This window comes from Canis aureus, chromosome 21 (genome assembly GCF_053574225.1).
Source record: "Canis aureus isolate CA01 chromosome 21, VMU_Caureus_v.1.0, whole genome shotgun sequence".
NCBI lineage: Eukaryota > Metazoa > Chordata > Mammalia > Carnivora > Canidae > Canis > Canis aureus.
The window spans coordinates 49806247-49821041 of NC_135631.1; the positions used below are offsets into that span (position 1 = coordinate 49806247).

The 14795-nt window shown below is 37.3% G+C and overlaps 1 protein-coding gene across 7 annotated transcripts in view; it reads right to left on the reverse strand.

The window, feature by feature from the left end:
- COA1 (cytochrome c oxidase assembly factor 1) overlaps window positions 1-14795 on the reverse strand; it is a 72725-nt gene that overhangs the window by 21636 nt on the left and 36294 nt on the right. Inside the window, exons 3-4 of one of the 7 annotated variants that reach the window (XM_077864142.1) lie at window positions 5329-5378; window positions 5065-5219 (exon numbers count right to left, since the gene is read on the reverse strand). The exons of 5 other annotated variants lie outside the window; for them this stretch is intronic. The gene's annotated coding sequence lies outside the window, so the exon portion shown is untranslated. The remainder of the gene's footprint in view (window positions 1-5064; window positions 5220-5328; window positions 5379-14795) is intronic. One more of the 7 variants, XM_077864146.1, reaches the window with a different exon arrangement.

Genomic DNA, 14795 nt, shown 5'->3' on the forward strand with positions numbered 1-14795 from the left:
TCAATGAGATAACACCTCACACCTGTCAGGATGGCTATCATCAAAAAAGAAGTAACTATTGGTAAGAACGTGGAGAAAAGAGACACACATGCACTGTTGGTGAGATGTAAATTGGTGCAGCCACTATGGAAAACAGTATGGTGGTTCCTCAAAAAATTAAAAGTAGAAAATACCATACAACCCAGTAATTCCTCTTTTGGTTATTTATCAAAAGAAAATGAAAACACTAATGCAACAAGACATACACACCCCTATGTTCACTGTAGCTTTATTTAAAATAGGCAATGTATGGAAGCAACCTAGGTGCCCACTGATGGATAAATGGGTGAAGAAGATGTGATAAATATACACAATGGAACAGTACTCAGCCATAAAAAGGAATGAAATCTTGCCATTCACAACAATATGAATTGACCTGGGGGGGTTATACTAAGTGAAGTAAGTCAGAGAGAGAAAGACAAATGTTGTATGATTTTACTTACATGTAGAATCTAATGAATGAAACCAATGAACAAACAAGAGAGAAACACACTCATAGATACAGAGAAAATGATGGTTTGCCAGGATGGAGGGAGGTGGTGGTGACAGACCAAATAGGTGAAGAAGATTAAGAGGTACAATATTCTAGTTATAAAATAAAACACAGGATGTAATGTACAGTATAGGGAATATAGTTAATATTGTAAGAACTTTGTATAGTGACAGATGGTAACTGGACTTCGCAGTGATGATTTTGTAACATATATAAATTCTGAAAAAAAAAATCCTAAATCACTGTTACTAGTTTAATATTGTATGTCAATTATTTCCCAGTACAAAAATAAATCCTAAAAAAATCAAATTAAATTTAAAAAATAAGGTAAAATAAAAAAATTCAAAAGGCAAAAAAATGATCAAATTGAGGACAGTATTTCTGATGGGGAGGATCAAAGGTAGGATGGGAAGAAAGATACATGTGGACAGAGAGTGTTGGGGAGGTAGAATTTTACTTCTACCATCTTAGAACCTCCAGCTGAGCCTGAGAATTAGCACAGATTAACAGGGCAAAAGCATATTTTTGCGTGTACATGGAAGCCTTCCATAAGGAAATGAAGACTTAAGGAACTGGCAAAACCCAGGTGCTTCTATGTGAGCAAGGACAGATGATTGTGGAAATAATAACTAAAATATACGGCAAATCTAAAAGAAAATAGTAATTATTTTAACAAGGTCTGTCTGTACCGAATACTCAGTCTCGACCCCTGACTTTGGTGATACGAATGTTTCCTCCCTGGACAGGGAGGGCATCCCGCACGTGGGAGGTCTGAGCGCCCTTCTTCATACCTGCTGTTTTTCAAGTGCCTTTAGCTAAGGTGGAATATGTTGCCACTCTTAAATATATTCCAGGTTCTCACATTGTTCTTACATTAGGGGATCCATTCATAGAAATCCATACCTTATATATGTGATACACAGGTTCTTTGTCATATATTTTTATATAGAAACATTTTTAAAATATAAAATATTAGCTCTGTGCCAAACATATAGTAAATGTCCAAGAAATACTATTTTCAATGGGAGGGGAAAGCTCCTACATCCATAATAGTAGAATTCAATCACGTATACACTGGATGGTCTCTATAAAAATGGGACCTATTTTTTAAGGACAAAAAGGAACTTGAAGAAATAGATCAAAATGTTCACAACTTCTAGGTGATGAGAGGCAGAGTTAATTTTTTTCTGGATCTTCATATTTACCCGTACTTTCAAACTTTCAAATCTTCTGCATTAAGCATTCTTGAACTACCAAGAGTGACAACAGAATCAAATAGAACAGTCGATACAATGTCTCATGCAAATTATGTCTTTAAATATCTGTCATAAGAATAAAAAAGTAAATGTCTTGTTTTTTAAATATTATCAAACTACTAAGTAACTTTGCATGCACCATTTTATCCTAGCAAAGTCACTCAAAGACCAATACAGTATACATTCTAAAGATCCCTTGTGCTCCTCTGCATGGCTTATTAATAGCTTAACTTACTCCTCACTTGGTTAGTTAGAAATATCCCAAAGATACTGCAAAAACATAGCAGTGGGGCCAAATACCTACTCCATTCTTCATTTAATCTATCTAGGCCTTTGCACTATAAAGCCCCAACAGTACTGCTATAAAGAATAATGGAGATAATATCATTAAAAGCAATTTGTAATCTGTAAAGGGCAAGGCAATTGAGAGTCATTCATACTGTCCTATACTTTTGAGTACTTGGGAAGCATAATCAGGTTTGTAACCCCAGTGACTATCAAAGAGTTCCTGAAACAAAGAAGTTCAATAATGACTTCTTAAATAGAATTTTTAAATGTGTCTTCCTCCTCCCCCACCCAATAGTAGTTCTAACACTTCTGTTTTATAGATTATAAACCTCCAATGACTATGATGGTCTGTGATAAAAATCAAAACTATTCTTAAAATCCAGCTCTGGGTAAGCTTTCCTTCTGTCTTATGTGTGTTATATCTTCCTAACAATACTCTGTGTTTATACTCACAAGTACAAACTATTAACTTGTCTTGGGTTCAACATAACACAGTGTTCGGCAAATGGTAAGTATTTAGTACACAACAGGGATTCTTTCTTTCTTGTTCCAAAAATAAAAGCTCAATAGCCTTCAGGAAGAGTTGGGAGAAATTACCCTAAACACATAAAACTGCTGGTGATACTACCGTAGGCAAATTGATGATAAGCCACTCTTTGTGTTATAAAAGAATGAACATAGCAACATGCTTTGTTCATAATTTCAGCCTGACGTAATCCTGAAGTTGAAGTGTATGATTTGTGACAAATGGACCTGATTCAAGGACAAGATTTCCTTGATGAATAGGCTTTACTGAGTTATTCACAGAGGGAGTAAATATACACAATTCAGTAACAGGACTTATCTTCAGGATTTTTAAGGGCAGGCTTCCCATGACCACTCTCATTCCAACCCAGTCTGTGGTTTCCATAGCTGGCATAGCTTATGCCATGGCATAAGCATTAGGCATTTTCAAAACTGCTGATAAATTGATAGAGTTGCTTGGTTGAAGGTAATTTTAAAGGTTAAAGGTTATTAGCCAAGTTTACTTTTCAACAGATATTACACCTTGGTTTTCTTAGACACTGTCTATACAAAAGTAGCCCTTCAGGTTTTTTTCTTCCCCAAAACACAAGCCACATGACATTTAAATGCACAAATACATGGCAGGCTGTAGAATAAGTAAGTACATTCACAGTAACACCATCTCCTCCCACACTCGAGGAAACAAATTGAAAACTATTAGAAAATTAAGTGTAAGTCTACCCCAATTTGTACTGTAAAAGTAAATTAATTACAAGCTTAATCCAACTCCTAGATTTAACAAACTACCTGCTAAATATCTCATGACCATTCACTTCTCTGAATTATAAAGGGATATTGTGACACAGAGAAAGTTAATTACACATATGGGGGGGGGTGCTACTGGTATACAGTTCAAGAGTATTTACATGAAAAGTCTTTTTAAGGAACCTTACAATGAATTTGAAAAAAAGCCAGATGTTAATCAGTAGCTCATTTGTACCACTGGAATAAAATAATTAATGTGCTACTCTGCTGATTCCTTTAATAGTAAAAGCCTTTGCAAAAACTACTACCCATTAATATTTGATATTCATATGGGAACCTGCAATTCTAAGAATAAGGTTTCAGAAACTGTTTTTTGTGGAAGTTGACAGGAGCCATTCAAAACAGATAATTCTTTCTATGACATATACTTTATCACAACTTACTGCTAATTCCCCTGCCAATTTCAAAGGGTCTGGAAAGACTAGAGTGGAACTGAGGGAACTAGAGAATCAGGTTATCTAGAGACCCTCCAATGTTCAGAGTTCAATCAGATCCTTGACACAAAGCAGACAAAAAACAAGGTGCAAACAGACTCATGGGACTGGACACCTCACCCTTCTTTAGCCACCAAGGAAGACTGATGTTTTTAAGTGGTAGAGTTATTACTTGGGTTGTGAACAAATACCTCCTCCTTAACAGTTCCTTTGAACACTATTCTAGAAACTTCAGTTCTATCAAAGAATTTCCATTGAAATTGGTTGTTTCCTTTTTGTTGTTAAAAATAATAGAATCAATATCTTCAATGAAGTGTTGGTTGATATGAAAAGAAATTAAGAATGCCTTCTATTTTGTTTTATACACTGAGTCCTGAAAAACATGAAAACACAGCTATTATGTATTTGTGGTTTATTTAGAGAAACATTCTGGCAAATTAGCATGGTTAAGTGTTACTTATTAGTAACGGTTTAATACTAATTTTAAAAAACAGAAACTACCAGCTTATTTCAAGAATTCAAGTCAAATTTTCATTCTGAATAAAATTTCAATTAACGCAAACAACTTGGCTACACTATTAAAGCAACCAAATAGTAAGGAGACATTTAATGAATAAACTAACCTGTTAACACTTTGCCTGAGTAGACTTTTTCAGAGATACTGTGTTCTGGCTACATGAGGCTGGCTTTGTTTCTTTCAATAAATTAGAGAAGGGAAAAAGGTGTGAAAGGGGATGTGACAATCATACTTAATCCACACCAGGCTGCCATATGTCACTTTTTGTCCTTTGCTGGTTCATTGATTATTCATGAATTCACTACCTGAAAAGTGCTATATTTATCTTTACAGCCACAAAGCTGTCAATTCAGTTCCAAGCAAGCCTGTCTTTGTTTTCAATGAAATATACAGCTTGTGCAAGAAAAGGCCTTGTGTATATGACACTGCCCTGTGCTATAATATAAATATTTTAAAAAAAAACAACACTGATATAAGTGAGTTTCCATTTTGGTCCTAGCTTGAGCCTTATTATTATTTTTAACGACTGTTATATCAAAAGAAAAATGAAGCAGTTTCAGCTTTTAGAGCCTTTAGCCTCTAAGGATTTCCACAAGAGGCCCTGAATCCCGCTCCCTGTATTTTGTTATCAATGGTCTTACTGTTTCCATTTCTTTTATTCTTTTATACATGCTTGTTTCTGGCAAGTTTACTCTGCTATTAACTTACCTGCTTACAGCTACCTGAGTTCCAAGCACTGCTTCCCTGGGATGCATTACATCAGCTCTAGCTCAAAGTCTGTCCTAGAATTTCCTTTTCCCATATACAGTCATCTCCATGAAAGATTTCACAGGTAATTCAAATTCCAACTTGTTTGCCAGCAACTAAAGAAGACATATTTTTAAACGGTATAAAAAGAGACACTTAGCTTTTATCATGACCGGATAAGAAGATAGGGAAAACAAGCTTGCCTAAAGACATTTTAAATGCTACCTTGATGGCTGTAAGCTTACAACTGTCACCACAAATCCATCATATTTGTCCTAAAGGAGAAAGATCAGAGAGAGAAAACAGATTAAAAATGTGTGTCCTAAAATTTCCTTGACTAGCCTGAAGAATAAAAAAGCAAAGTGAAATCTACACTCCAAAATTACTGTCATTTAAAGGTTCTGATAATAAATAATGCCAAAAATGCAAATTGAATTTAATTTTCCCTCACTGTACCCAACAATAATTTTGACATGAAAGTTCAAAACATGATAAAGGTTAAGAGTTAGTGATTGAGGGAAAAGACCTAATACAAAGTAAAAACTGCTCTTCATAAATAGTTCCAACATATGATGTATTCCTCCATGGGTTTATTTCAATTTAACTTGTGAGGATCCCCAAACTTAAAAATTTCTTTGTAACTCAAAACTATGATTAAGACTTATACCTCCATTATCAAGAAAATAAAGCAGAGTGAGCCTTGATATTTCAGAACTCCACTATGATGTAGGACTAGTCATCAAATTCCTAAAGTCATTAAAGCATGAGATCAATGTTTATGCCTAAGAAAACAAAACAGAACAAAAAAAGATTCAAATACAGGTTGAATGTTTTCATGATTTAAAAAAAATTTTTTGAATTCCAGAGACTTATCCACATCAGTGTATAACTGTTTTATAGGATTATCTACTCCCATAAGTTCCTAAATTATTTGTTCTCGATCCAATGCATGACTACTTGTTCAGTCATCCAGGACAAAAACTTGGGCCCCTTCTAGCACCCTGCTTTCATTAGTCAGGATTAGATCCAGCTGCATATGGCCATCTACAACAAGAACAAAAACATATACAGACAAAACCCAGGCTTACATAAGATAGAAACTGATTGTATTCTCTCTCTCTGTCTCTCTCACACACACAAAGCCCTGATATAGTAAGTTCAGTGTACAGTAGTTCAGGGTGTTGGGACTCTTTCCCACATGATGATGTGCTATTCTCAACCAGTGAGACACTGGGGTCCACTTTGGGGTCCACGACATCAAGATGGCTGCTTGAGCTCCTGCTATCACCTGTACATAATAGCCAGTAGGAAAGAGGGGAAGCAGGAGTCAAGAAGATTTTTTGGGTTTCTGAGGCAAGATGGCCAAAGAGTAGGGCACCTCGTTTCATCTGGTCTCTTGAACTTAGCTAGGTGACTATCAAATCATTCTGAACACCTAAGAACTGTGGGAATTTTACAAATAGAAAAGTGACCAGTGTTTGCAAGGTAGGAGGTACAGAGATGTAGATCTGTGGGGATATACTGGAAGATAAACGGCCGAGGGAGAAAGCCTCCATAAGCCAGCTACCAGAAAGTGATTTCGTCCCAGAGCACAAAATTGGAACTTTTAGAGGTCTACTCCAGTGAGAGATGGGCCTCCCTGAAAGGTGCTCAGCTGGAGAAGGAGGCAGGATCCTAAGTGGAACAGTGTGGTCTCAGGATCCCTGGGTTCACAGAAAGAAAGGGGGTGCTGCGCATTCCCAAGCACTGGGGTGGGGAAACTGCTTACAGTCAGATGCCGGGAGGGAGGTCTCAGCTCAGTTTCCCATAAAACCACACACTGCAGCCTGACAGGACAACCACTTTCTAGGCAGGGGCCCTGCAAAGGGCAGAAACGCAGGGAACTTCCCTCTTCCCCAGGAGAATCGATGGGGGGCATGGACGTCAGGAGTCTGCAGAGTTTGGCTAAACAAAGGTGAAGACTGCTTTTCCCTGAGGGTTTGGGGGGTGGGGGGCTGCCATCATTCAGCTCAGGGCTGGAGGTGGGGGCTTGGCCATTTTTATTTTCATCCCCTAAAGCAGCACAGAAAGCCTTCAGGCAACAAAAGCCATACAGAACAACCCCATGCAGCTTACAGGGGCCGGCCCCCCTGCAAGGGGCATCTCAACTGTGCCCAGGCGAACCTGAAGATCTGCACAGCAGGCCCCTACCCCAGAAGAGAAGCTGAAAATTAGGTGAATACCAAGTTTACCAAGTCCACAGAACTGCAAAACTGCAGTGCTACAGGAAAATATTATATAAGATTTGAGGGTTTTTTTTCTCATGAAAAAACTCTTTCAGTTTAAAATTTACCTTTTTTCCTCCTTATCAACTAGTTTATTTGTTCAACTGTTTTTAAGTCTTTTTTTTTAACTTTCATTTTTCCATTTACTTTTTATAGATATCTTCTCCCTCATTAGCTTTGTTTCACTGTATTCAATTTTATTTTTGTATAAGTTTTTACTTTCTTTACAATTGTGGGGTGTAGTGTCTTCTAACACACAGGCCAAAATACACACACTCAGGACCAAGTGGATCACCCTGTTTTGTCCATCCTGTGAAATTATATTCTCTCTCCTCCCCCAATTTTTTCTTTTTTCTTTCCCTTTCCTTTCAATTGTTTTTTTCCTTTTCTTTTTTGGTTTCTGACCTCTTTGGATTTGTGCACTGTGTATTTCACTTGGGTCATGGTTGATATTTTTTATTTATGTTCAACCATTCTTCTCTAGGCAAAAGTACTAAAAGGAGGACTTCATAACAAAGGAAAGAACCAGAGGTAATACTCTCTCCCAAGATCTAATCAATATGGATACTAAGTAAAATGTCAGAGCTAGAATTCAGGATAATGATTATAAAGTTACTACCTGGGCTTGAAAAGAGCAAAAAAAAAACATGAGAGAATCTCTTAGTGCAGAAATAAAATCCGATCAGGTTGAAACTAAAACTGCTGTAGCTGAGATGCAGTTTAAAATGGATGTCTAACGGGGAGGGTAAATGAAGCAAAAAAGGGAGTTGGTGACAGAAGATTCAGCCATCAGAAAGAACAAATATCTACCATTTACACGGATATGAATGGAACTAGAGGGTATTATGCTGACTGAAATAAGTCAGAGAAGGACAATTATCATATGGTTTCATTCACATGTGGAACATAAGAAATAGTGCAGAGGACCATAATTGGAAGACAGAGGAAACTCAATGGGAAAAAATCCAAGAGGGAGACAAACCATGAGTCTCTTATGAGTTAACCACCTCTTAACTCTGGTAAACAGACTGAGGGTTGCTAAAGGGGAGAGGGTGGGGGGTGGGGTGACTGGGTTACGGGTATTAATGATCACACGTGATGTGATGAGCACTTGGGTGTTATTGCAACTGATGAATTATTGAAAACTACATCTGAAACTAATGATGAACTATATGTTGGCTAATTGAATTTAAATTGGAAAAACTAAAAATCAATAAACTAGATATCAAAATAAGAGAAAAACATATATATACAAAACTAAAATACATTGAAAGGAATCAGAAAATATGGACAGAAGTATATTGTTGTAAGGCTTATGCATGAAACATTATTTAAAAATACATTGATAAAGTTAGATATATATTGTAAACCTTAGAGTAATGCTAAAAAAGAAAAGGATAGCTAATATGCCAATAATGCAGACAAATGGAATCACAAAAAATACTTTGTTAATCCAAATGAAAGCAAAAAAACATAAAATGTTTTTTTTTATTTTTCATGAAATAGGGAATATGAAATGTGGAAAACAAAGAAGATGGAAAGATCCTCTTCTTTCATCTGAGAAATGACTTAGTACAGAAAGGAGGGCTCAGTAAGGTTCTTATTTCACAATGGGTCAAGAAGTTTTTTACCAATAAAAAATTTCCCTGCTATGGAGTGAAGAAATGCAGAAAGTCAGAATTATGAATTCTTTCTAGTACTCCTAGCATAGAATCAGATTTCCTGAAAAGACAGAAAGTTTCAGTGAATTCAAGCCTCCCAGCCACATAAAGAATTACATTAATTTGAAAGGGCTGGCGGATTCAGTTGTCCAAACTAACTCATATCACAATGACCTACTGAGGCTTTTGCAAAATTGAGCCCCCAACACCAGTTAATGCTACAACAGCCATTGGGCAAGGAGAAAAAAACCTGGTGCTGCATCAAGTCAAGGATTTTGCAGGAGTTACATGTATTGGCCACATCTTGGAAAGTTAGGCTGTCAAATGTACACCTAAATCTATGAGCAAGTCAGCTCAATGAAATAGGTAATCAGGCTATATGGCCCAGCATTTTCCTCCTCCGTCAAGTAAGAAAAAAGATGTACATCTCACTCAGGCTCCATCATACAGAATAAAGTTATAAGCAGCTTCATTTATACCTATAAAGATAATTTCTCTGATAAATATTGTGAGGTGACAAAAATAATTTCTTAAGAGTTAGGTCAGTGCAGTTAGGAGTACTGGATCAGTATCTGACCTTGAATTCCTAAAAAGCAGCACCCTATAGCAAAACAGTTTCACAGTTTTGTTTTTTTTAAGATTTTATTTATTCATGAGAGATACAGAGAGAGAGAGAGAGAGAGAGAGAGAGGCAGAGACACAGGCAGAGGGAGAAGCAGATTCCACGCAGGGAGCCCCATGGGGGACTCGATCCCAGGACTCCAGGATCACGCCCTTGGCCAAAGGCAGGCGCTAAACCGCTGAGCCACCCAAGGATCCCCGAGTTTCACAGTTTTAAGTAGCCTCTTAACATTAGTTGTGTTTTGTAAAACTATATCCAAATACTGAGAAGGTGTATCCTAAGGACATTCATTGTTGACTCAGAGTAAACAGTCTTATAGTGGGTTGTTTTATCCAAGGATCTAGATGAGAAACATGGAGCCATGTAGAGGGAAATCAAGGTAGCTAATGAAATCATCAGATGATGCAGGAAGAGCAAGAGTCAAAGCAAGTGACTTTTTCTAAGGAGCAGTATAAGTACTTGTATTACTTATCTATGGCTATTGAAATAAATCAACACAAATTTAGTAGCTTAAAACAACACAAATTTATTATCTTATAGTTCTGTTACTCAGAAGTCTAACATAGATCTCACTGAGTTAAGATCAAGGTATCGGTAGGATGCATTCTCTTCTGGGGGCCTACTCCTCATGCTGTTCTCTCTTCCAATTCCCTCTCCCACAAAGACTCCTGTGATTACATTGGATTCACCAAGTTAATCCAAGATAATCTTCATATTTTAAGGTCAGCAGACTAGCAACCATAATTCCCCCTTGCCATGTAACCAAACATTCAGATGTTCCAAGGATTAGGACATGGACATCTCTAGGGGAAGAGGCATTCATTATTCTGCATAACACAGTGCCCCAGGCAGCTTCCTTTTCTCCACTAGTTTGCAATGTTGGTTAAAAGGGAAAAACTATACAGATTGGGGGAAATATGGGTAACCATTGTGGTTCCAAGTCCACACTTTTATAGGTCTTAAAGTATGAACAAAGATCCAAGGAAGCATCAACATTACTGCACATTGGATTGGCCCAGAATAGTGGCTGGGAAACATTAGTGCCAACAATCAGAAGCACAAACAGGCAAAAGCAAAAGGGGGAAAGCAGAGTGAGTGAGGGTCACGGTTTGATACCGGAGTTCAAGATTTGGCACTAGCTGCAACATCTTACTTACACAAGTCACTTGACTTCCGTGTTTTACTTTCCTCATCTATAAAATGAAAACGGTGATCTAAATTATCCTCTAAAAAAAAATAAAAATAAAATTAAAAAATAAATTATCCTCTAAAGTCTCTTCCAAGTCAAAATGCTATGATGCAATGAAATAGGGGAGAACAGAGAAAAAGACCTGAAGTTTACTTTCCTTAAATTTGAAACCAGGGCTTAGTACTTCATATTCCATTAGGAATGGAGAGTAGAAAAGTAGACTTTTAAATTTTGAGGCCAAACAAATGATACCTTGAAAACAGTAAGTATGAGGGAATATCTGACCGGCATTTTCATCACTTAACTTTTCAACTCAATCCATTTAAGTAAAAAGAGCCAACAGATGACATATTTTGATGATTCTAATGATTCTGATCAGAATCATCAAAATACATAAAATGATAATCCTATGCCATTAAGAAAGGAAAGAAAATTTCAGAAGGTTAGCCATTCTTTAGTGTTGGGCAGGAAGAAATGAGAAAAGTGGAGGAACTAGTTTGTAGGAAGTAAAAAGTATCATTCAGGAAGAATAATTTATGAGTTATGAAATAGTAACCAACTGATTAATAAACACCTCATAACACAACCCTAATAATGAACAAAAAAATTAACCAAATGAATGGCCGGTCATTCTACATGATCTCAGAATACTAATTTTAAAATGATAAAGTACTGAAATATATTATGTAGTTAATCCTTATGACAAGAATATTATCCATGATATGTGAATATTTATGGATTGTAGGAATTTCACACATTTAACATAACTAAATCCCTACACACAGTATGTAGACTTTTTTTTCTTAGAATGAATTGAGTATAATTAGTAACCATCTTAGATAAATTTACCAGAGGAATACTGAAAAGTATAAAAAATTACAAAGGGAAATCCCCTCTAAGTAATCTAAATGTCTACTCTTTGGCCTCAATTAACACTTAAATATTAGTAAGATAGCTTTGAGAATTTAGAAATAAGTTTATCTGAGTAACTTACACATTATAAAGAGAGCTATAATTTTTTATAAATGATTATAGTTCTAAATTGTGAATGTGTGAAAGAAAACTATAGGGAGCCAGCACTTTAAGGACATAGCTGGACTTAGGAATAGAGTATTTATAGAGCAATCATGGAATAAAAGTTGTGGTTCTGGTGACAATGAATCAAATGTTTGGAAACTGGAGCCCTAAGTCCCCACAATCTTCAAAAGTCTAGGTTCGCTTACCTAGACTTACCTAAAAGATTCTAACATTTGAGAGAATAACAGCCAGTTATTTTTCATATTCATTGATGGAAAATACTAAGAAACAGGCATATACCATTATATGAAAGCCTTATAATGAATAAGGGAATAGTTTTACGTTAAAAAGTACTGTTAAATTTTGCAACTTACCATCATAAAAATCCTACAAATTACTTGTTTAATAGTAAACTTTATCTTTAGAGAAGTTTTAGTTTTACAGAAAAACTGAGCAGAAAGTACAGAGATATCCCATGTGTCCTCTGCATAGCACCCTCCACATCCAGCCTCCCCTACTAGCAACATCCTGTGCCAGAGTGGGCCATTTATTATAATCAATAAACCTACAGTGATACATCATTATCATCCAAAGTCCACAGTTAAATGAGGGTTCACTCTTGATGTTATATGTTCTATGGATTTTGACAACATGTATCCACCATTAATTACAGTACCATACAGAATACTTTCATTACCATAAAAGTCCTCCGAGCTTTGCCTATTCATGCCTACATCTTTTTTTTTTTCATGCCTACATCTTACTAACCCTGGTAACCACTGATCTTTCTTATTCAAATGATTTTTTTTTAAGGCCAAACGCTCGCCTAGGACAATGTAGCCTAGAGTTGGAAAGACTTGTTATAGAACCACTCCATGTCCTAGGCCGTCTGCACTCACTGTCATACAACATCACAGAGCACCAGAGCTATGTCACTATTATACAAGCAGTACAAGGTAAGGAGACTGACAAGAGTAAGATATTTCATACACAAAACAGTAAGTTATTGATGTGGTTTTTTTTTAAGATTTTATTTATTTATTCATTAGAGAGAGAGAGGCAGAGACATAGGCAGATGGAGAAGCAGGCTCCCTGTAGGGAGCCTGATGCCGGACTCAATCCCAAGACCCCAGGGTCATGACCTGAGCCAAAGGCAGACGCTCAACCAGAGAGGCACCCAGGTCCCCCATTATAGATGTATTTTTTTCAAGATTTTTTATTTATTTATTAGAGACAGAGAGAGAGAGAGAGGCAGAGACACAGGCAGAGGGAGAAGCAGGCTCCATGCAGGGAGCCCGACGCGGGACTCGATCCTGTGTCTCCAGGATCATGCCCTGGGCTGAAGGCGGCGCTCAACCACTAAGCCACCGGGGTTGCCCTATAGATGTATTTTTAACAATATTCTGATATTGTACTCATCTAAACTTCAAAGAATTATAGAGAATGTGGTGTAATGTAAAAGCAAGCAAGCAATATTTTTTTAAGACTACTTTGAAGTAGGGATCCCTGGGTGGCGCAGCGGTTTAGCGCCTGCCTTTGGCCCAGGGCGCGATCCTGGAGACCCGGGATTGAATCCCACGTCGGGCTCCTGGTGCATAGAGCCTGCTTCTCCCTCTGCCTATGTCTCTGCCTCTCTCTCTCTCTCTCTCTCTCTCTATGTGACTATCATAAATTAAAAAAAAAAAAAATTAAAAAAAAAAAAGACTATTTTGAAGTAATATCTACACCCAACATTGGACTCAAACTCACAACCCTGAGATCAAGAGTCACATTCTCTACTGACTGAGCCAGTCAAGCACCCCAAGCAAGGAGCATTTTTGCCTTGACCACTTTTTCCAGTGGTCCTTAATACTTACAATGTTACTTTCAATTAACTTTATTCTTCAAGAGATGCTAAAGGAATAACTAAAATTTAAAAAACTGGTATTACCTGCTCCTGACAGTAATAAAAAGTCTTTATCATAATATCCTACGAGTTTTTTGTTTCCCAGCTTTGTTTAAGAAATGAAATTTTTTTTAAATTTTTATTTATTTATGATAGTCACAGAGAGAGAGAGAGAGAGAGAGAGAGGCAGAGACATAGGCAGAGGGAGAAGCAGGCTCCATGCACCGGGAACCCGACATGGGATTCGATCCCGGGTCTCCAGGATCGCGCCCTGGGCCAAAGGCAGGCGCCAAACCACTGCGCCACCCAGGGATCCCAGAAATGAAATTTTTTTAAAAGATTTTATTTATTTGTTCATGAGAGACACAGAGAGAGAGAGAGAGAGAGAGAGAGAGAATGAGAGAGGCAGAGACACAGGCAGAGGGAGAAGCAGGCTCCATGCAGGGAGCCTGATGTGGGACTCGATCCCGGGACTCCAGGATCATGCCCTGGGCCCAAGGCAGGCGCTAAACTGCTGAGCCACCCAGGGATCCCCAAGAAATGAAAATTTAAGTTCATTGTGCTGTACATTCTACAGATCAAATATCCAGTTTTCCTTGTTTTCTCTTTTTTTTTTTTCCAGCAGGGGTCAAAATACTGGAAATGAATAGTTACAAATGCTAAAAGCAGAATTTGGCCATTTCATTTATTCAATATATTTTACAGCTAAGAAAAACCATAGTGACCATTCCTCAGGGTGTTTCTGTGACTCAAACCTGACTTAAAACTCTTTTGTAAACCCTAAACCCTAGACTCAGTGTAATCAGGCAGGTATGGAAGACCTAAACTGCCTGGGCCAAATGGGTGAGGCCCTATCACTTAGAGCATGTTTCCACTTGCCAAAACAATTCATTTGCAGTCAGAGAGGAAAAGAGCTGATGAAGAAACAGCAGAAAAGATCATGGTAACTCCAACTACAATGCATTGCCAGGAGGCCAGTTTTCAGATGGAAAAAAATGTTACCACCTTGGATTTTGCAAGCCCTCTTCATGTATGCCATCTACTTTAAGAAGAA